The following is a 21,640-nucleotide window of genomic DNA, read 5'->3' on the forward strand; positions in this document are numbered from 1 at the left end:
CACGGGCCTTCATAAACTAATTTCTTTTCGCAGGAGACCTCGGGGAGTACTGTTGGTCTACTGAGCTCAAGTGCACCATTGGCGAGAGCTTCGAGCACGCCTACGTGGTGCTGCCCGTGGATCTATCTGCAGCTGGAAACGAGCAGCTGGAAGTCAAAGCCGCCGCCGCCGCCGCCACGCTGACCTTGCACACCAGCCCCACCACGGTCGCGGACAGCTGCGGCCTCCGCTACGACGCCACGCGGCACTTCGGCACTCCGGGCGCGGGGACGGCGTTCTGCGTTGAGGTGGTCGCCCAGGGGGACGCCCTGGGCGACAAACATCTCAAATGTCCTCCCTATCTGGTCACCTACTGGCAGAGGAATCCAAACCAGTCCAGCCAGCGAGGCGGTGGATAAATTGTTGGCAGGAGAGCTCGGATCTGTTAACCAATTCCACCCTGAAACCCCCTGCGTTGAAATGTTGGTTAAGTCTGTAAATATAGACACTGAAAGCAGAAAGTTTGGCCTCTCCTGTTCTTACATACTGTATTATGGTGACCTCTACTGTTCAGGACTGTTCTTAGCTTTGATCTCACAGCTGATAGTTTGCTAACCGAACCCTTCTGAGGACACCTGATCTCATATTCCTGCCAGCGACATCTTCTAAGCACATTTGGTGGGAGTTTATTCATGTTATTTCATCCATAAATACACCATCCTCTCACTGCACTACTGTGATGTTTTGTTAGCTTCCTCATACTTTATAAAAACACTGTGTCATTTATTTTATCATCAAGCTATGAGCACGTCATGTTTGCTAAATTGATCACATGCAAAATTCTTTTGTGTCATGCATGGGGGTTTTAATGTCCTGAGTTTGTATTTTTCGGGCTCCCTGTTCTATTTACCTGTCCATTTATTATTTATTATGTCCCTCATTCTGAGCCTGTAGTTACACCCGATATGCACTCACTTGTAAGATCATTAGGTTCTGCACTAAAACTTAGCTTCGTAGTGGTTATGTTGATCTTCTGCATTTGTTAAGTAACGGAGAGAGCCGTGGATTCAACTGTGTTTTTATTTTGGATATATATATATATATTAGAGTGGATTCGATTGAACGAGTGCACCTGACGCAGGTTTATTATCAAGTCAAATGCAAACGTGCAGGTTCTCGTTCTATAAAAAGGAGTGGATTGTTTTGATGTTGATATCTTTGTAACTGCCAGCAAGGTTGATTTTTTTTTTTTTACACTCTTTTACAGCTGCTTGTTGACATGTCATGTTTTTTTGTTGTTGTTTTAACCCATTTGTCTTCTTGTTATCACATGTTCCAGTAGTCTAGATCTAGATGTCAGAATCTAAACATTAAAGACTTTGAAAAAGTAAAACCAGATTATTGGATTGCTCAACATTGGGGCGGCTAGTTTTTTTTTTTTTTTTTTTATTCCTATCTCGGTGTTGGGTTCAGTGTTCGGTTATCGCAGCCTGCAGCTGCTGACTCCTAGCAGTAGCTACAACCACAAGGAAGCGGTGGGAGACGTCTGATACTCAAGGACTCCTCTCATTCATGCTTCTTTGTCAAATATCTGAAGCTGCAGTATCCCAGAGTAATCTCCTGTCTGTCTGTCTGAGTGTGTGTGTGTGTGTGTGTGTCAGAATAATTGGCTGGATTTATGGGTGACAGGAATAGTTAAGTGTGTCATTTGGATTTTCAGGGACAAGGGTTCACTTGCTGGTGAACGCGGCAGACAAAGACCCCTGCAGAGACACACATGCACACACCAGCTGACTTAGATGCGTAGGAGTTTCTCGGCTTAGTGTTTGCATGTTGCGGTGATGTCTTTATTCGCGACGGATGTGTGGGATGGAGAAGCCTGCATGTAAGACAGAGGCAGACGCTGGAGCTCATCGCACGATGGAAACACACACACACACACACACACACACACACACACACACACACACACATATGCACGCTTTCCCAAATCTGACAAAGACTGCAATAAAGCTGATGTGCTCAGCATTACCGACTGTCCCACAGATGAACTCCTGCTACTGAGATTCACTCTAAATTGAAGGGAGCCTCATCAAATACTCCAATTCCCCGCTGTTAGCCCCCTCGCTTTAACACACACACATGCACAGACACAAAAAAACAGAGCACGGGACGGCGGTTGAATACTAATGGCGAACCTATTTACATTTCAAGCTGTACGACTGTCAGCTCATCTCTGTTTCAGGGAGAGTGTGGGGAATTGTCAAGAACACAGAGTTCTCGTCTGGCTCTTAGTTTTATTCCAACCTTTAAACCCGCGACATAATGCCGGGATGCTCCGGCATCAAGGCCTGATAATGAAACTTTAGTCAGGCCGTTCTCATCTTTCATTTTGTTTACAAATCCTGTGTTTACACCAGCGTCCCGTCCTCTGAGAAACCGACACAGGGATGGATGATGATGTGACGTCTCCCTCTCTCTAGTTCCTCCCGCCCTCCCCGCGCCGCTGAAGGCAGTCAGAAGCCGCTTTTGAAAAATGGCACTGCTTTTCAGAGTCTAGACCTATTGAGATATTCTCATTAGACGTCCTTCGCTCTGTATGAAAAGCTCAACTGGTGCTGCGCTGAGAGGTTTAATGAAGACGGAACGAATGAAGTGTAACCAGAAAGAAAAATGTTGCTAAATGGAGATAAGGTTACTTGGCAGGACTCAGTCTGAACTCCCAGCAGCAGCATCCGTATCAGCTGATAACGTTCACACTCAGAAGGGTTTATTCAAGGGTTGCTTCACCCAAAATTAAAAAAAACAAAAAAACAGCAACAACTAATTTTCACTTGTATCGTCACGTGCAGTCCCGAAAAGCATCAAACGCTATAATAGTCTCATGGAACTGGCTCTCATTAAGACTGCCCCAGGAGAGGAAGACCAAGAGTTCATTAAAGTTACCAGCATCAGAAACTGCAAATTAACACCAGCTCACGTAAATTCTTCATTCACAGAGTTCAGGCCTAACCCTAACCCTGACCCTAACCCTAACCCCTCTAGCCACTCCCCCGAAATCATCCCCTCCACGCCAAGATCCTGCCAGTAAGTTGAAAGACAGACAACTTTTGTTAAAATGCCAAATATTATTTTCAGTGCCAAAGATCGAAGTCAGGGTTCTAGCCTATCGCAAATGACGTCGTGCCTCTTTGGTGAAATTGGGAACATGTGGTTTTCACCCAGCCAATCAGTGATGATCCTTTACGTCTTATAGTTAGTTTGATACCACTGATTTTCTTTCTGACCCGATGCTGAATAAAATTCAGGCTAGTATCGGCGATACCGATCTGATAGCGATACTTTGTGTAAATTCACCCTAATGTGTCTGGTAAAGCTAAAAAAAACATAGTGTTTCAAATAATAAAAAATACAAAATATCAGAGTAATTTATTTATTTATTTCAAACTCTGAAGTATATTGAGGTAGAGGCAAAAAGAAAAACCAAACAGAGACACAATCATACAAAATATGTGAAAATGCTTCAATGTTTCAAACACTAAAAAAGAAATAAGTAAAATAATTGAGAGATAATTAAAATAAATGATTGTTTCTTAATTGTGACCCTGTTCTCTCCTCTTCTGTCCTCCTCATCATAAATACCTCGTATTCTGTGTTGTGATTTAACCTGAGTTTGTGTTTCACAAGGTTTGTTGTGTTGCCACAACTCAATAGTTTAGTTACTTTCCACCATGTTCCTACATTAACTACATTAATTAAGTATCGATATTTTGATTTGAGAATCGATTTTCGAGCTTAAAGACCTGGTATCGGAAGTAAAGTATTATCGGGAACCACATTCCAGACACGATGATAAGGGTCGATGCTGGTTTGAAGGCAGAGAGTAAACACACCAAATACTGATGTGATTTCAGTCTTTCTTTTGTTCGCTCACTTTGCATTTTGTAAATTGATAAAAACAAACAACCACAGCTCGTGTGAGACGTTTCGGAGATAAAGTTAGAGAGGCCGGGTTGAGATGGTTTGGACGTGCTCAGCGGAGGACCTTTGAATGCATCGGTCGGACGATGCTGCGGTTACAGCTGCCAGGCAGGACGTCTGGACGATGACCAAACAGGAGGTTTCTGGATGTAGGGAAGGAGGACGTGAAGGTGGAGGAGGATGGAAGCAGATGATCAGCTGTGGCGCCCCCTGAAGGAAACAGCCGAACGGCAAAGAAAAAGATCCTGCACTGGTATATTTTCCTCTTAGTTTAATGATAAAGGATTAGTATTTGTTTCTGTTACGTTCCTCTGTTTGTTTTTCACTATTTTTACTACAGAAGGGAAGGGAACACCGAAAACACATACCAGTAACCTCCCTTACATTTAGTTTTCTGGCTCATTTAGTAAATTCTGTATGTGTCTTTGTAGTTTGACTGAACTTTATCTTTAGACGTTTATGGTTAAGGATCTTATGTTTAGAGGGTGTGTGTTGGGCTCACATTTAATGCCACTGCCAGATCTTTGGTTTTTGGTTCGTGTGCACTTAGTGCTGTTTCCAACACATGCACACGCTTTACATAAATCACTGCGTTAGGAAGGAACTTAAGCAGCAGCACAGCCTCCTCTCCATCTATCTCCCTCACACTCCCTATATTTCTTCCTCCGCTTATCCACAGCATTGCCTGCAGCTACTCATCTGAGAACAGAGCAGAGAAAATGAGGGAATCAACTCCAAAGTGGAGGAGGATGATGTGTAAGAACAATCGTTTGCGCCAGGAGGCATGATAAGCCTTTGAATAGGAGGTTCATTTACGGACGCTCTTAACCCTGTTGCTTTTCCTGTTTCTCTCACAGCGTCAGCAGGTTGTTTGCAGACTGTCAGACAATGAGTTCACTAACTGAGGGTGTCACAGTCAGGTCAAGAGACATTTTAATCAGACGTTCACACACACAGGCAGAGTTACCGAGTCAAACATTTGGCCAGCAGGCATCCACCACTCGTGGCTGACTGGAATTAGTAATGGGCTCCGTTCTGGCAAGCGCTCGTCTGAGATGTGAGCGCAGTCCTGCACTGCCCTCTTTAGGCCAAACTCTGAAATGAAAAGAACCTAGTAACAAGAATCTCATCTTAGCATTTTACTTGAAGTTATATTAAATACATCACAAAATACAAATATTGTATTGGATGTCTTTAATCTTAACTTTTTGTTATGACATTTTAAGAACTCTCACCTCTATTAAAATTAAACTATCTGTAATTTAGGCATTTGCTAACAAATAAAAGAAATCTCAAATCATAAGTCACACCCTAAACATTAGAAACAGCTTCTTTAATCTTTACAATTGTGTTTTTTTATTTTTAAAATTATTATTATTCCGAATCATACTGACTGTTGCATCTCAGAATAAAGTTTGTATGTATTTTGTTTGTTTGTTTATATTCATATTATTTGTCTCTGAAATGACTGTAAGTGGCATCAAACGACAACATTCAAAGTCTCTGAAAACTATAGGGCATGCACGTGATGTTGTCGCAAGCGTAGTCTCCATGGTTACGGCCACGGAGATTAGCAGCATTAGTTTGAATCATAGGCTTTAATAGAGTCTAAATTGAAAAAATGAATTAAAAAATGCAAAGAGCTGTTGTGCAATTGACTGACCCAACAGATTTGAAGTGTTCAGAGATATATTTTTACAGATATCTGCCAAAGAAAAGAGAAGTAAATGGGTCGCTGCGTTTGCGGTCTCGCTGTATTTACTGATACATTTCACTGTTTTTGCCTCTCAGGGGGGCGTGGCCCCAGGTGGCAGTGACGTCAATGCGTACCCTCTACACAGTAGCTTAATGTACTTACTATTTCTAAGCCAATATTAATTATCTCTCTGGAGGGGTTTGGCCCACAAGACAAATCTATGATAAATTATCTTTCTTTTCACACAACCGTTCGACAACTAAACTGGGACAGAATGTCAGAGTGGTCAGTAACATGACTGTAAAGACACAAAGCTCAGACTGGAGAATGATCCACGGGCGACTATGCAGGCATGAAGAAAGAGAGTCACTTCCACGGTTACCATGGAAACATACCTGCTCAAGACGAAATACCAAACAGAGTTGTGCAGCCTTTTTCACCCAAAGCCAACTTCGCATCATTTCCAACTCAGATTCAAAACAAACCCTCACCACTGTCTACAATTTGACAAAACCTGCACAAACTCAAAACACGTGTGAGTTTTGAGCTCTTCTGTGTGAGGCACAGTATTTGCTCTACATTCGTTTTCGAATGATGAAACATGTACTGTGTTTATGGTTTACGTATACTTTGCATTTTTTGCAACGTTATTTTGCATTTCTCTCTGTAACACCTCTTATTTTTTATTTTTTCTTAGTCATATTTTGTTGCCTTCATTGTCAATATCTGTACATCAGTCTTACTCCAGGCAAGACTAAATGTTTGGTGGTTAATAGTCAATGTGTCCAGGATCTCTGTATGTTTAGTGAATAATCACTTTTTTTTTTTACAGCTGAAAGGAGCCAAAATAACTAGCGTTAGACTGAAGAGCTAAAGGTTTGGGGAGCGGCATTTGGTTGACCTTTAGTTGTCAGATATGGTTTTCCTGAAATATTTCTCCTGGATTTCAGCTACAGACTGATCGCATGTTGCTGATTGTGATCTTTACATTTGTATACATTTTGATTGATTTGGTCGAATTCTAGGTTTTGGCATTTGAACACCACTTTATTCCCATTAGACAGCTAGTTCTAGGATCAGATACCGTCCTTCTGAAATATCTGTCTGATGAGGTTTTGGTGGCTGAAGGTTAAGGTGGTGATGGTCTTGACATCCCTATAGCTTTTGGTCACTTTTATTGCTGGCACCACTAAATCTCAGGAACACAGAGAGAATTTCTGCCAAGGTCTCTGTGGTTTAAAGTTAAAGTGTCTAGGATTTCTATGTCTGTAGATATTTACTTCAGTCTTACTCCAGGGAAGATTAAATCTTTGGTCAGTGTGTCTATATGTCCAGTGGATTATCACTTTTGCGTTTTTTTTGCAGCTGAGCGGCGCTGAAATTGCTCAATTGGGCGAGTGTTAGACTGAATATCTAAAAGACCCTGCTTCAATCCCGGGTTTCAGCAGCTGGTCATCCCTTTAATCCTTCAAACATCTGGTTCTAGCATTCGGTTGTCCTTCTGCCCTCAGAAATGGTCTTTTTGAAATATTTCTCCTTGAATTCAGTGACAAACTGCTGGTGCTTGTGGTTATGATCTTTACATCTGTAAAGACATCTGGAGACAGTTTTGCAATCAGATGTGGATTTCTATGCCTGTGGTCCCTTGTTCAATCCCTGGTTCAATTCCAGGTTTCCAGTGAATACAACTTTAATCCAATTAGACTGCGAGTTGTAGGATTCACGTCCCGTTTGTCGTCTGATACGGTCCTTCTGAAGTATCTGTCCATGATTTCAGTGACAAACTAATGAGGTTTTTGGTGGTTATGAGCTTTCCATCTGTACAGGTTTTCAACACTATATTTCAGGAACACTTAGAGGGAATGTCTAGAATTTCTATATCCGACGACCTGTCCAGGGTGTACACCACCTTTCGCACGATAAACGCTGGGATAGGCTCCAGGAACCACTTCAACCGTAGTGAGGATAAGTGGTAGTAGAAGATGAGATCTGACATTAGTCTTACTCCAGGCAACACTAAATCATTGGTGGTGGATAGTCAGTTTGTCCAGGAACTCTTTATGTTTAGTGGATTATGACTTTTGCACTTTTTTATAGTGAAAGAAGCCAAAATAGCGGTAGCGGGAGGGCGAGAGTCTGTATCTTCCCCTCCAATCACGTCGCCCCGTGTCCATCTTTTTCCATCTTTGCTCTCGGCCAACCCCCGTAGCCATTGTCCAAAATTACCGGGGTGGACCAATCGCGGCCCGACATTTCCATCTTTCCGATGGCCAATCACGACGGCGCAAAATTCAACCGTCCGGCCTTCACGCAGATGTAGATCATGCCACTTCTTCTGCCGAGGTTCTGGTCTGTCTCCTGCCTCAGAGGCCAAACGCCTGATCTCCACAGGAGGGATATCCACTCCTCCTCTCCCATGACCCTATGTTTTTTTTTGTTTGGAAGCCATTTGCTATTAACAGGAAAATTATATTTATACCAATACAGCTAATATTTGCTCATAACAAAAATATGACCAATGTGCACACTTTTGTAACCTACTAATACACAGATATTTGTGCACATCGTAGGTTCTTACTTGCATACAGTCACACAAACAAACAGCTAATTATAAACTAATAGCAGTAGCCTACATATTATATATTTATGACAACAGAAGTGAATACTATACGGATTTCATTTATACCGTAGCCTATTATCAACTAGTAGCCTACTAGTAGCAGCAGTGCATATTGAAGACTTTGGTTACAACAGAAGTGAATGTAGACAGTAGACAGATTTACTGCCTAACGTTACTGTAGCTTATTATTAACTGGTTACAGTGCACATTCAAGACTTTTGTAACAACAGAGGTGAAAACTATACAGATTTCATTCATACTGTTATGCTAAAAGTACATGAGAACATACTCTCATACTCTGACGTCATACTGGCATACTGATAAGCAGCACGTTACAGTGATAGAGCGTTACTGTACGTTACTGGGGATTACAGTAACGTACGTTGCTGTCGGAGCAAAACGGTCACGTTGGAACTACAGACGCGATGCGACGTCAAAGTCGTTTCTTTTAATAGTTATTTCTCTCTTTAATATATCATTAATATCTGCCTAGCTACACGTTAGTTGATTTAATACAACATTAAAAAGGAGCGTGTTTACGTTTTGCGATGAATGAAAAGTTAACTCCGAGCAAGCTAGACAGTTGACGGAATACAATGATATTAGCCACATATTTACCTTTTGTAGTTAAAGACAGCTAAGGTTGGACGTCTTTCCAATCATTCGAAGCGGTAATTTTGAAATGACAGTAGAGGTCTCCTGCGCCAGCGGCTGATGGAGAAGCGCCGTCGGATGGGCCCTCGGAAAGATTGGAGAAGCGCCCGATTCCGTCAATTGGCTGGTACGGGATTGGAGACAAAAGTCGGAACCCGCGATTGGTCCACCCCGGCAATTTTGGACCATGGCTACGGGGATTGGCCGAGAGCAAAGATGGAGAAAGATGGACACGGGGCGATGTGATTGGAGGGGAAGATACAGACTCTCGCCCTCCCGGGAGTTGGGAGAGCGTAAGACTGAAGATCTAAAGGTCTCTGGTTCCATCCGTTTCCTTCCATTTCGGCAGCTGGGTAAACTTTCTGATCCTTTAAACACCTAGTTTGATTTGGTTGTCCTTCAGTCGTCCTGTACGGTCTGAAACATCTCTCCTTAAATTCGGAAACAACCTGATTGCCTATTGGTGTCTGTCTTACTCCTAGCAACACTAAATCTCAGGAAGAAAGAAAAACAATTTCTTCAGAATTGCAAACATTTTCTTGGCTTCAGCTTCAGACTGACAAGGTTTCTGGGGTTGAACGTTAAAGTTCCTCGGATATCTGTATCTGTAGATCTTTTAGACAGAAGTTCTAAAGGTACGATAAACGCTGGGATAAGCTCCAGGAACCACCACGACTGGTCAGCCATTCAAAGCTTTTTAACATCTGGTTCTAGCATTCGGTTGTCCTCCTACCCTCACATATGGTATTTCTGAAATATTTCTCCTTGAATTCAGTGACAAACTGCTGGTCCTTTGGTGGTTATGATCTTTACATCTGTAAAGACATCTGGAGACTCTTTTGCCATCAGATACGGATTTCTATGTCTGCGGTCCCTTGTTCAATCCCTGGTTCAATTCCAGGTTTTGGCATCTGAAAACCACTTTAATCCCATTAGACTGCGAGTTGGATTTACCTTCTGCTGCCAGATACGGTCCTTCTGAAGTATCTGTCCATGATTTCAGCAACAAACTTATGAGGATTTTGGTGCTTAACCAACCACCACAGGTTTTCAGTAGTCTCACTCCTGGCAACATTTAATCTCAGGAACGCTCAGAGGGAATGTCTAGAATTTCTATATCCGACGACGTGTCCAGGGTGTACATCGCCTTTCGCACGATAAACGCTGGGAATAGGCTCCAGGAACCACTTCAAACCGTAGTTAGGAATAGTGGTAGTAGAAGATGAGATCAAGTGTATCGTCTTACTCCAGACAACACTAAGCCATTGGTGGTGAATAGTCAGTTTGTCCAGGAACTCTATATGTATGCTGGATTATGAGTTTTACACCTTTTTTTCATGCAGAAAGAGCCGAAATAGCTCAGTTGGGAGAGCGTTAGACTGAAGATCTAAAGGTCCCTGGTTCAATCCCGGGTTTTGGCAGCTGGGCAGCATTTCAAAGTTTTTAAACATCTAGTTCTAGCATTCGGTTGTCCTCCTACCCTCACATATGGTATTTCTGAAATATTTCTCCTTGAATTCAGTGGCAAACTGCTGGTGCTATGGTGGTTATGATCTTTACATCTGTAAAGACATCTGGAGACTCTTTTGCCATCAAATACAGATATCTGTCCCTGTGGCCCCTTTGTTCAATCCCTGGTTCAATTCAAGGTTTTGGCATCTGAATACCACTTCAATCTCATTAGACTGCGAGTTGTAGGATTCACGTCCCTTCTGCCGTCAGATACGGTCCTTCTGAAGTATCTGTCCGACGACCTGTCCAGGGTGTACATCGCCTTTCACACGATAAAAGCTGGGATAAGCTCCAGGACATCTGGTTCTAGCATTCAGTTGTCCTTCTGCCCTCACATGTCCAGGGTGTACACTGCCTTTCACACGATAAAAGCTGGGATAAGCTCCAGGAACCACCACAACCCTAGTGAGGATAAGTGGTAGTAGAAGATGAGATCAAGGTATCAGTCTTACTCCAGGCAACACTAAATCATTGGTGGTGGATAGTTAGTTTGTCCAGGAACTCTGTATGTATGCTGGATTATCAATTTTACACCTTTTTTTCATGCAGACAGAGCCGAAATAGCTCAGTTGGGAGAGCGTTAGACTGAAGATCTAAAGGTCCCTGGTTCAATCCCCGGTTTCGGCAGCTGGGCAGCATTTCAAAGCTTTTAAACATCTAGTTCTAGCATTCGGTTGTCCTCCTACCCTCACATATGGTATTTCTGAAATATTTCTCCTTGAATTCAGTGACAAACTGCTGGTGCTATGGTGGTTATCATCTTTACATCTGTAAAGACATCTGGAGACTCTTTTGCCATCAGATACGGATTTCTGTCCCTGTGGCCCCTTTGTTCAATCCCTGGTTCAATTCCAGGTTTTGGCATCTGAATACCACTTTAATCCCATTAGACTGCGAGTTGGATTTACCTTCTGCTGCCAGATACGGTCCTTCTGAAGTATCTGTCCATGATTTCAGCAACAAACGTATGAGGATTTTGGTGGTTAACCAACCACCACAGGTTTTCAGTAGTCTCACTCCTGGCAACATTTAATCTCAGGAACGCTCAGAGGGAATGTCTAGAATTTCTATATCCGACGACGTGTCCAGGGTGTACATTGCCTTTCACACGATAAAAGCTGGGATAGGTTCCAGGAACCACCACGACCCTAGTGAGGATAAGTGGTTGTAGAAGATGAGATCTAGGTATCAGTCTTACTCCAGGCAACACTAAATCATTGGTGGTGGATAGTTAGTTTGTCCAGGAACTCTGTATGTATGCTGGATTATCAATTTTACACCTTTTTTTCATGCAGGAAGAGCCGAAATAGCTCAGTTGGGAGAGCGTTAGACTGAAGATCTAAAGGTCCCTGGTTCAATCCCGGGTTTCGGCAGCTCGGCAGCATTTCAAAGCTTTTAAACATCTAGTTCTAGCATTCGGTTGTCCTCCTACCCTCACATATGGTATTTCTGAAATATTTCTCCTTGAATTCAGTGACAAACTGCTGGTGCTTTGGTGGTTATCATCTTTACATCTGTAAAGACATCTGGAGACTCTTTTGCAATCAGATACGGATTTCTGTCCCTGTGGCCCCTTTGTTCAATCCCTGGTTCAATTCCAGGTTTTGGCATCTGAATACCACTTTAATCCCATTAGACTGCGAGTTGGATTTACCTTCTGCTGCCAGATACGGTCCTTCTGAAGTATCTGTCCATGATTTCAGCAACAAACGTTATGAGGATTTTGGTGGTTAACCAACCACCACAGGTTTTCAGTAGTCTCACTCCTGGCAACATTTAATCTCAGGAACGCTCAGAGGGAATGTCTAGAATTTCTATATCCGACGACCTGTCCAGGGTGTACATTGCCTTTCACACGATAAAAGCTGGGATAAGCTCCAGGAACCACCACAACCCTAGTGAGGATAAGTGGTAGTAGAAGATGAGATCAAGGTATCAGTCTTACTCCAGGCAACACACTGAATCAGTCAGTTTGTCCAGGAACTCTGTATGTATGCTGGATTATCATTTTACACCTTTTTTTCATGCAGACAGAGCCGAAATAGCTCAGTTGGGAGAGCGTTAGACTGAAGATCTAAAGGTCCCTGGTTCAATCCCGGGTTTCGGCAGCTGGGCAGCATTTCAAAGCTTTTAAACATCTAGTTCTAGCATTCGGTTGTCCTCCTACCCTCACATATGGTATTTCTGAAATATTTTCTCCTTGAATTCAGTGACAAACTGCTGGTGCTTTGGTGGTTATCATCTTTACATCTGTAAGACATCTGGAGACTCTTTTGCAATCAGATACGGATTTCTGTCCTGTGGCCCTTTGTTCAATCCCTGGTTCAATTCCAGGTTTTGGCATCTGAATACCACTTTAATCCCATTAGACTGCGAGTTGGATTTACCTTCTGCTGCCAGATACGGTCCTTCTGAAGTATCTGTCCATGATTTCAGCAAACAAACGTATGAGGATTTTGGTGGTTAACCAACCACCACAGGTTTTCAGTAGTCTCACTCCTGGCAACATTTAATCTCAGGAACGCTCAGAGGGAATGTCTAGATATTCTATATCCGACGACCTGTCCAGGGTGTACATTGCCTTTCACACGATAAAAGCTGGGATAAGCTCCAGGAACCACCACAACCCTAGTGAGGATAAGTGGTAGTAGAAGATGAGATCAAGGTATCAGTCTTACTCCAGGCAACACTAAATCAGTCAGTTTGTCCAGGAACTCTGTATGTATGCTGGATTATCAATTTTACACCTTTTTTTCATGCAGACAGAGCCGAAATAGCTCAGTTGGGAGAGCGTTAGACTGAAGATCTAAAGGTCCCTGGTTCAATCCCCGGTTTCGGCAGCTGGGCAGCATTTCAAAGCTTTTAAACATCTAGTTTCTAGCATTCGGTTGTCCTTCGTACCCTCTACATGGTATTTCTGAAATATTTCTCCTTGAATTCAGTGACAAACTGCTGGTGCTATGGTGTTATCATCTTTCATCTGTAAAGACATCTGGGACTCTTTTGTCATCAGATACGGATTTCTGTCCTGTGGCCCCTTTGTTCATCCCTTGTTCAATTCCAGGTTTTGGCATCTGAATACCACTTTAATCCATTAGACTGCTGAGTTGGATTTACCTTCTGCTGCAGATACGGTCCTTCTGAAGTATCTGTCCATGATTTCAGCAACAAACTTATCAGGATTTGGTGGTAACCAACCACCACAGGTTTTCAGTAGTCACTCTGGCAACATTTAATTCAGGAACGCTCAGAGGGAATGTCTAGAATTTCTATATCCGACGACGTGTCCAGGGTTTGTACATTGCCTTTCACACGATAAAAAGCTGGGATAGGTTCAGGAACCACCACGACCTAAGTGAGGATTAAGTGGTTGTAGAGATGAGATCTAGGTATCAGTCTTACTCCAGGCAACACATAAAATTGGTGGTGGATAGTTTTGTTTGTCCAGGAACTCTGTATGTATGCTGGATTATCAAATTTACACCTTTTTTTCATGCAGAAGAGCCGAATAGCTCAGTTGGGAGAGCGTTAGACTGAAGATCTAAGGTCCCTGGTTCAATCCCGGTTTCGCCTTGGCAGCATTTCAAAGTTTTTAAACATCTAGTTCTAGCATTCGGTTGTCCTCCTACCCTCACATATGGTATTTCTGAAATATTTCTCCTTGAATTCAGTGACAAACTGCTGGTGCTATGGTGGTAGTAGAAGATGAGATCTAGGTATCAGTCTTACTCCAGGCAACACTAAATCATTGGTGGTGAATAGTCAGTTTGTCCAGGAACTCTATATGTATGCTGGATTATGACTTTTACACCTTTTTTTCATGCAGAAAGAGCCGAAATAGCTCAGTTGGGAGAGCGTTAGACTGAAGATCTAAAGGTCCCTGGTTCAATCCCGGGTTTCGGCAGCTGGGCAGCATTTCAAAGTTTTTAAACATCTAGTTCTAGCATTCGGTTGTCCTCCTACCCTCACATATGGTATTTCTGAAATATTTCTCCTTGAATTCAGTGGCAAACTGCTGGTGCTATGGTGGTTATCATCTTTACATCTGTAAAGACATCTGGAGACACTTTTGCCATCAAATACAGATATCTGTCCCTGTGGCCCCTTTGTTCAATCCCTGGTTCAATTCAAGGTTTTGGCATCTGAATACCACTTCAATCTCATTAGACTGCGAGTTGTAGGATTCACGTCCCTTCTGCCGTCAGATACGGTCCTTCTGAAGTATCTGTCCGACGACCTGTCCAGGGTGTACATCGCCTTTCACACGATAAAAGCTGGGATAAGCTCCAGGACATCTGGTTCTAGCATTCAGTTGTCCTTCTGCCCTCACATGTCCAGGGTGTACACTGCCTTTCACACGATAAAAGCTGGGATAAGCTCCAGGAACCACCACAACCCTAGTGAGGATAAGTGGTAGTAGAAGATGAGATCAAGGTATCAGTCTTACTCCAGGCAACACTAAATCATTGGTGGTGGATAGTTAGTTTGTCCAGGAACTCTGTATGTATGCTGGATTATCAATTTTACACCTTTTTTTCATGCAGACAGAGCCGAAATAGCTCAGTTGGGAGAGCGTTAGACTGAAGATCTAAAGGTCCCTGGTTCAATCCTGGGTTTCGGCAGCTGGGCAGCATTTCAAAGCTTTTAAACATCTAGTTCTAGCATTCGGTTGTCCTCCTACCCTCACATATGGTATTTCTGAAATATTTCTCCTTGAATTCAGTGACAAACTGCTGGTGCTATGGTGGTTATGATCTTTACATCTGTAAAGACATCTGGAGACTCTTTTGCCATCAGATACGGATTTCTGTCCCTGTGGCCCCTTTGTTCAATCCCTGGTTCAATTCCAGGTTTTGGCCTCTGAATACCACTTTAATCCCATTAGACTGCGAGTTGGATTTACCTTCTGCTGCCAGATACGGTCCTTCTGAAGTATCTGTCCATGATTTCAGCAACAAACGTATGAGGATTTTGGTGGTTAACCAACCACCACAGGTTTTCAGTAGTCTCACTCCTGGCAACATTTAATCTCAGGAACGCTCAGAGGGAATGTCTAGAATTTCTATATCCGACGACCTGTCCAGGGTGTACATTGCCTTTCACACGATAAAAGCTGGGATAAGCTCCAGGAACCACCACAACCCTAGTGAGGATAAGTGGTAGTAGAAGATGAGATCAAGGTATCAGTCTTACTCCAGACAACACTAAGCCATTGGTGGTGAATAGTCAGTTTGTCCAGGAACTCTATATGTATGCTGGATTATGACTTTTACACATTTTTTTCATGCAGAAAGAGCCGAAATAGCTCACTTGGGAGAGCGTTAGACTGAAGATCTAAAGGTCCCTGGTTCAATCCCGGGTTTCGGCAGCTGAGCACCCTTTCTCAGCTTTTAAACATCTGGTTCTAGCATTCGGTTGTCCTCCTACCCTCACATATGGTATTTCTGAAATATTTCTCCTTGAATTCAGTGACAAACTGCTGGTGCTATGGTGGTTATCATCTTTACATCTGTAAAGACATCTGGAGACTCTTTTGCCATCAGATACGGATTTCTGTCCCTGTGGCCCCTTTGTTCAATCCCTGGTTCAATTCCAGGTTTTGGCATCTGAATACCACTTTAATCCCATTAGACTGCGAGTTGGATTTACCTTCTGCTGCCAGATACGGTCCTTCTGAAGTATCTGTCCATGATTTCAGCAACAAACTTATCAGGATTTTGGTGGTTAACCAACCACCACAGGTTTTCAGTAGTCTCACTCCTGGCAACATTTAATCTCAGGAACGCTCAGAGGGAATGTCTAGAATTTCTATATCCGACGACGTGTCTAGGGTGTACATCGCCTTTCGCACGATAAACGCTGGGATAGGCTCCAGGAACCACTTCAACCGTAGTTAGGATAAGTGGTAGTAGAAGATGAGATCAAGGTATCAGTCTTACTCCAGACAACACTAAGCCATTGGTGGTGAATAGTCAGTTTGTCCAGGAACTCTATATGTATGCTGGATTATGACTTTTACACCTTTTTTTCATGCAGAAAGAGCCGAAATAGCTCAGTTGGGAGAGTGTTAGACTGAAGATCTAAAGGTCCCTGGTTCAATCCCGGGTTTCGGCAGCTGATCACCCTTTCTCAGCTTTTAAACATCTAGTTTGGAAGTTTGGTTGACGTTTGGTCGTCCTATACTGTCTTTCTGAAATATTTCTCCTTGAATTCAGAAACAACCCGATGGCCTCATGGTCCTTATCATTGTTCCATCTGTAAAGAGTTTCATCACTCTGAACATGTTTTTTGTTGATGAAGGATAAGTAATCTATGATTTCTATGTCAGTGGCCCCTGGTTCAGTCCCTTGTTTAATTCCAATTTTTGGCACCTAAAAACCACTTTAATCTCATTAGACTGTGAGTTGTAGGATTCACGTCTCTTCTACCATCAGATAGGCCCTTCTGAAGTATCTGTCCGACGACCTGTCCAGGGTGTACATCGCCTTTCACACGATAAAAGCTGGGATAAGCTCCAGGAACCACCACAACCCTAGTGAGGATAAGTGGTAGTAGAAGATGAGATCTAGGTATCAGTCTTACTCCAGACAACACTAAGCCATTGGTGGTGGATAGTTAGTTTGTCCAGGAACTCTGTATGTATGCTGGATTATGACTTTTACACCTTTTTTTCATGCAGAAAGAGCCGAAATAGCTCAGTTGGGAGAGCGTTAGACTGAAGATCTAAAGGTCCCTGGTTCAATCCCGTGTTTCGGCAGCTGATCACCCTTTCTCAGCTTTTAAACATCTAGTTTGGAAGTTTGGTTGACGTTTGGTCGTCCTATACTGTCTTTCTGAAATATTTCTCCTTGAATTCAGAAACAACCCGATGGCCTCATGGTCCTTGTCATTGTTCCATCTGTAAAGAGTTTCATCACTCTGAACATGTTTTTTGTTGATGAAGGATAAGTAATCTATGATTTCTATGTCAGTGGCCCCTGGTTCAGTCCCTTGTTTAATTCCAATTTTTGGCACCTAAAAACCACTTTAATCTCATTAGACTGTGAGTTGTAGGATTCACGTCTCTTCTACCATCAGATAGGCCCTTCTGAAGTATCTGTCCGACGACCTGTCCAGGGTGTACATCGCCTTTCACACGATAAAAGCTGGGATAAGCTCCAGGAACCACCACAACCCTAGTGAGGATAAGTGGTAGTAGAAGATGAGATCTAGGTATCAGTCTTACTTCAGGCAACACTAAATCATTGGTGGTGGATAGTTAGTTTGTCCAGGAACTCTATATGTATGCTGGATTATGACTTTTACACCTTTTTTTCATGCAGAAAGAGCCGAAATAGCTCAGTTGGGAGAGCGTTAGACTGAAGATCTAAAGGTCCCTGGTTCAATCCCGGGTTTCGGCAGCTGATCTCCCTTTCTCAGCTTTTAAACATCTAGTTTGGAAGTTTGGTTGATGTTTGGTCGTCCTATACTGTCTTTCTGAAATGTCTCTCCTTGAATTCAGAAACAACCTGATGACCTTATGGTCCTTATCATTGTTCCATCTGTAAAGCGTTTCATCACTCTGAACACGTTTTTTGTTGATGAAGGATAAGTAGCCTATGATTTCTATGTCTGTGGCCCCTGGCTCAATCCCTTGTTCAATTCAAATTTTTGGCACCTGAAAACCACTTTAATCTCATTAGACTGTGAGTTGTAGGATTCACGTCTCTTCTACCATCAGATAGGCCCTTCTGAAGTATCTTTGATTAATTTCAGTGAGGTTTTTGGTAGTTATGATCTTTCCATCGGTATAGCTTTTCATCACTCTCAGTGTCTAGGATTTCTATGTCTGTAGATGTGTACTGATGTACACATGAGATTTAGTTTTGCCAGAAGTAAGAGTGATGAAAAGATTTACAGATGTGTAAAAAAAAAAGGCCATCAGTTAGTCGCTGAAATCAAGGACAGATGTCTCAGAAGGACTGTATCTGACGACAGAAGGAATGTGAATCCTAGAACTAGCTGTCTAATGGGAATAAAGTGGTTTTCGAGTGCCAAAACCTAGGGACTGAACTAGGGACCATGGACATAGTAATGATGTCCTTCAACCAGAATAAAAAAACATGTACAGAGTGATGAAAAGCTTTATAGATCATAACCACCAAAAGCCATCAGTGTATCAATGAGAGATATTTCTGAAAAAGGATGAAAGTGAAAACAGCGAAAGTGACAGTCCAATAAACATATAGAGCTCCTGGACGTACTGACTATCCAACACCAATGGTTCAGTCTTGGCTGGAGTAAGACTGATGTACACATCTATGGACATAGAAATTGTTCAACCACAGAAACCTTGTCCGTCTGAAGCTCAAGCCAAGAGAAACTGTCAAGAAAGTCTCTCTGAGCGCTCCTGAGATTAAGTGTTGCCAGGAGTGAGAGTGATGAAAAACTATGCAGATGTAAAGATCATAAAAAGCTGTGAGTTTGCCAGATATTTCTGGAAGACCATATATGATGGCAGAAAGTCAACTGAATGCTGGAGCTCACTGTTTAAAGTGAAAAAGTAATGAGCTGGCAAAACCCAGGATCGAATCAGGAACCTCAGTGTAACAATCTCCCATCAGAGCTATTTGTGCCCATGTTGGTTATAAAAACGTGAAAAAGTGGATAATCCACTGATCATACAGAGATTGTGGACACATTAACAATCCACCACCAAAGATTTACTCTTGCCTGGAGTAAGACTGATGTACAGATCTACAGACATAGAAATCCTAGACACTTTCACTTTCAGCCACAGAAACCAAGATAATGTTTTAACAATTGTCAAGTATCTGTCCTTCAACGTCAATTTGATGAGGTTGTGTCTCATCAGTTTCTCATCAGTGTCTGTCTCTCTATTTCAGCCCTGCGATGTACTGGCGACCTGTCCAAGGCGTACCCCGCCTCTCGCCTAATGACAGCTGGGAAATGCTCCAGGCCTCCCGCAACCCTCCAGAGGACAAGCATTTACAGGAAAAGAATAAATTAATGAATGAGGGGTTTGGGTGGTTGGAGGTTAATATTCACATCTGTAAATCTTTCCATCCATTTTTCTCCATAATGAAATCTTGAAGTGAATTTCTTGAGATGTGAGACAAATATTTTTGTGACATCAAACAACACAGCAGTTATATTTACAGTGACAACTGTGATTAATTGTTGATGGTTGAATTTTAAGTTGTCTAGGATTTTTATGTATGTAGACCTTTATGACACACCTGCTGAGGTTTTGGATGAAGTTTGACGGGTCTAGGATCTCTATTTCCATCCATCTGTGCATCATGTGAATTGGTTTCACTGGGAAAATATGGATTAAATAAGGATAAAGATTAAATATTAGCTTGTTAGCGTGATACCACAAAAATATTCAAATCAAGCTGTGCTCTGCTTACATACTTGACAAACAGACTGAGTGATGTGCTACGATTTATGTCTTTTAACAACCCAAGTACATGCCTATAATTTTAAGGAGTGATTGATTGACTAAACTTTCTCATATGCTCAAATGGACAAACAAAGAAATAAATAATAAAAAAAAACAGAAACAGTTTCATTAAGGCACTGTTAAGACATAGAAGATTGTGGCAGTTTTATTTTTCTATCTTTCAGTCTTATTTAGGTTTTATTAAAAAGATTTCACATTAATTTTGACATTTATCAATTATATTAATAATACTTCTCCAAAAATAAATAAATAAAATAATATAATAAAAAAAAAAATCATCAATGTTACAAATTACCCTGTTTATGTAATTACTGCTCTAAGCCTTTGGAGGGCAGAGTGGACTTTTTTTCTTTAACCCTTTAGGGTTTGAAGCTGATATTCCAACAGATTCCATCTGATTAGCAGTGATAAATGAACAATTTAGTCTTTGAGTTCCGTAAATATGAAAATTATGCAAAATTAAGTGAGCTGAAATAAGCCAGCAATGTCGATGTAAAAGTTAACATGTCACTATAAGTGAGATTAAGTCCACATAAAAGATTCGCCTCCACCAACATCTCGACACCATAAATAGATTGAATGACATCTGTCTACTTTACAGTTCTACGGACCCTCATCAGGGTGGGCGGTGATTGCAACACACACGGTCTAGGAATGGCGTAACACTTTGCCTCCGGTATTATTAATAGTTTGTATCACATAAATATTGCCACACCTCATTCGCTTGTCACTTCACTAATTCGGGCTGAGCCGACAGTGCAGTGATTTAATCACGCAATCCTGACATTGATTTGGGGACAGAGACACAGCTAGCTAGCCAGTCTGTCATATTTACTGTTTGTCAAATGTATGCAGTGCATTAGCTTACAGGCTCACATCTGAGCCAAAGGACATTGGAGAAGTGTCCCCTCGCCGAGTCGTATCTAAGGGTCACCCTGTTTGATTCGTGAACAATGGCGCCGTTAGATCAGGAGATTGTGTAAGGGGTAATGGTCAAATTTTTAGGTTTTAACAGGCAGTCCTGAGGTAACCACAGCATCAATGACACAGTACAAGCCTGTGTTAATAATTCATGGCATTACCTTAACAAGCTAACATTTAATGTGGTCATGAGTTCAGTGAGTTTTATTGTATTGAATGTACTTTGTTTTACTTTTGTTTTAAATTTTTAATGTGCAACATTTTGTCTCGTGAAGCACTTTGTTTTTTCTTAGTTTTTTTTACCTGTGAAAGTTGCTATATAAATAAAATTTACTTACTAGATTATGATGTTGCATACACAAAACCAACTGAATAATAATAAAAAAAATAATCATTAACCATAGCTTGAATAATCAGAAAACAAGCAGAAACCAGGACAACTGGACTTGAAGTGTGTCTTGAGGATGCTTGGCCACTCCTCAGAGTAATTCCTTTAGCTATAAGAGACTGGTGAGGAACATCTGTGGGTGTTTCCCCATCAGAAACTCACATGACTATTAAAGACCAGATACTTTGTAGCTGGAAAAAACACTTTTGATCCTGTCTCCTTCCCTGTCAACAATAAATCCTGACGATATGATTAATTAATTAAGCATGAACTTTGCAGTTACTGATCCTAAACCCTGTGTAGTTTAATTGGGGAGTTTGGGAAGTAGAATAATTTTACCCTAACTGTGCAATGCTGTATTCTTTGTTTTGTAACAAGACGGTCTCCAACTATTGTGAATCACTGCTAAATATTCATCTTTAC

The 21,640-nt window shown here is 41.9% G+C and overlaps 12 non-coding genes across 12 annotated transcripts; all 12 read left to right on the plus strand.

Annotated features, from left to right (window-relative positions):
• Positions 1–10,278: 10,278 nt before the first annotated feature.
• On the plus strand, positions 10,279–10,351 carry trnaf-gaa. Its single transcript has one exon. It is a non-coding gene; the product is annotated as a tRNA-Phe (tRNA).
• A 645-nt stretch (positions 10,352–10,996) lies between these two features.
• trnaf-gaa lies at positions 10,997–11,069 on the plus strand. The gene has a single exon. It is a non-coding gene; the product is annotated as a tRNA-Phe (tRNA).
• A 673-nt stretch (positions 11,070–11,742) lies between these two features.
• Positions 11,743–11,815, plus strand: trnaf-gaa. The gene has a single exon. It is a non-coding gene; the product is annotated as a tRNA-Phe (tRNA).
• Positions 11,816–12,477: 662 nt separating this feature from the next.
• trnaf-gaa lies at positions 12,478–12,550 on the plus strand. Its single transcript has one exon. It is a non-coding gene; the product is annotated as a tRNA-Phe (tRNA).
• A 659-nt stretch (positions 12,551–13,209) lies between these two features.
• On the plus strand, positions 13,210–13,282 carry trnaf-gaa. Its single transcript has one exon. It is a non-coding gene; the product is annotated as a tRNA-Phe (tRNA).
• Positions 13,283–13,944: 662 nt separating this feature from the next.
• Positions 13,945–14,016, plus strand: trnaf-gaa. Its single transcript has one exon. It is a non-coding gene; the product is annotated as a tRNA-Phe (tRNA).
• Positions 14,017–14,273: 257 nt separating this feature from the next.
• On the plus strand, positions 14,274–14,346 carry trnaf-gaa. The gene has a single exon. It is a non-coding gene; the product is annotated as a tRNA-Phe (tRNA).
• A 645-nt stretch (positions 14,347–14,991) lies between these two features.
• trnaf-gaa lies at positions 14,992–15,064 on the plus strand. The gene has a single exon. It is a non-coding gene; the product is annotated as a tRNA-Phe (tRNA).
• A 673-nt stretch (positions 15,065–15,737) lies between these two features.
• trnaf-gaa lies at positions 15,738–15,810 on the plus strand. Its single transcript has one exon. It is a non-coding gene; the product is annotated as a tRNA-Phe (tRNA).
• A 673-nt stretch (positions 15,811–16,483) lies between these two features.
• trnaf-gaa lies at positions 16,484–16,556 on the plus strand. Its single transcript has one exon. It is a non-coding gene; the product is annotated as a tRNA-Phe (tRNA).
• A 570-nt stretch (positions 16,557–17,126) lies between these two features.
• On the plus strand, positions 17,127–17,199 carry trnaf-gaa. Its single transcript has one exon. It is a non-coding gene; the product is annotated as a tRNA-Phe (tRNA).
• Positions 17,200–17,769: 570 nt separating this feature from the next.
• Positions 17,770–17,842, plus strand: trnaf-gaa. The gene has a single exon. It is a non-coding gene; the product is annotated as a tRNA-Phe (tRNA).
• Positions 17,843–21,640: the final 3,798 nt, after the last annotated feature.

Source organism: Mugil cephalus, chromosome 4, assembly GCF_022458985.1.
Source record: "Mugil cephalus isolate CIBA_MC_2020 chromosome 4, CIBA_Mcephalus_1.1, whole genome shotgun sequence".
Lineage (NCBI taxonomy): Eukaryota > Metazoa > Chordata > Actinopteri > Mugiliformes > Mugilidae > Mugil > Mugil cephalus.